Source organism: Nicotiana attenuata, chromosome 8 (assembly GCF_001879085.1).
Source record: "Nicotiana attenuata strain UT chromosome 8, NIATTr2, whole genome shotgun sequence".
Lineage (NCBI taxonomy): Eukaryota > Viridiplantae > Streptophyta > Magnoliopsida > Solanales > Solanaceae > Nicotiana > Nicotiana attenuata.
In genome coordinates, this window is record NC_031996.1 from 10,494,554 (window position 1) to 10,495,933 (window position 1,380).

Sequence of the window (1,380 nt, forward strand, 5' to 3'; positions counted from 1 at the left end):
CTGACCAGCCTGTTAGCCTAATATGAGGAGTTAGGATCCATTGAGGACCAGGTTCCGACCTGGGCAGTAATTTGGATACTGCCAGGCCAAGAACCTTAACTCAAACACATAAAGGGATTAGGGGGTAGGGATTCACAATAGAAACAGGTGCAAGGAAAGAACATACATAGTTTAATCACTGAACATGAACAACAAAGTAAACAAGAGTGCTGAAACTATAAAGTAAACACATAGGGGGTGAGGCAAAAAATTGAATCATAACATACCAGTCTCAGGGAAAACAAGTAAAAGCAGTAATCTCGAAAAAGCCAAGTTGCAAGCAAAGTAGTTCCCAAAGATTTCAAGCAAAGCAGAGTGTTGAAAGAGTATTGAATTCAAAGCAGTATTGCAAGTGTGTAAGTATTGAATTGGAAGTTAAGAATTGGTAGTGTGTCCCTCTTCCTAAAAGTGCAGAAGGGCAGTCCCTTTTATAGTGCAGAAAACAAGTAAGAGAGGCAAGGAAATAACATTGAAATCAATCTCCCATTGGTTAAGGGATTCTGATTTCAACGGGTAAAAGCCAGTTAAGGAAAGGAGTTTTAATTAAAACCTTTTCAAAGTAGCATAAGAAGGGTAAATACATAGGAGTTATTTAAGGAAAACAATCAATGGTACACGGTTTGTGCTAAATATGGCAAGGGAATCAATCAAACAGCCAGTGAAACCAAAATTACAAGTTCAATTAGAATGAACCAAGTCAGGAAAGGTAAAGGAAGTTCAATCAAAGAAAATCAGTGACAATCTGTCAGCCTTATTAAAAGGATTTCAGAATCAATCAATTAGTTAGTAAACCTTTTGAAAGAGGAGTTTCTCATATATAAAGCACACAAATAAGTGAATCAAGAAGGGATTGTCAAGTTATTTGGAAGAGAAGTTAATCAAAGAGAGGTCCAGAATCATAAGCAAAAGTGGTATAAGTCTAGTTTGCAGACTCAAAACGAGTCTGGGAGTCCAGGGTCCCAAAATAGAACCCTAACTCGCACACAAATCAAAATTGCCAAGAAACCCCCAAATCCTAGGGTTTTCGAATTGAATCAGACATAGAGGTGAGAAAGCAAGCCACTTGAGAGAGGCTCAGAAGTCTTTTCCAAATACTTATGAGAAACAAACAAACATGATAGAAAGAAAACTAATTCAAGGTCATGAGAACATGTTTGAGAAAACCCGGAATTTACACAGGTTCAGAAGAAAGAGATGATACGAGCTTAAACAAAAGTAGATGAAATATGCTTAGTAAGAATACAAACAGAGTTCAGTAAAGTAAACAAAAATCAAAGAACTCGACCGTAAACACATATAGCAAAGAATAAGGAAAACAACACAGATTAACATGTGAGCACA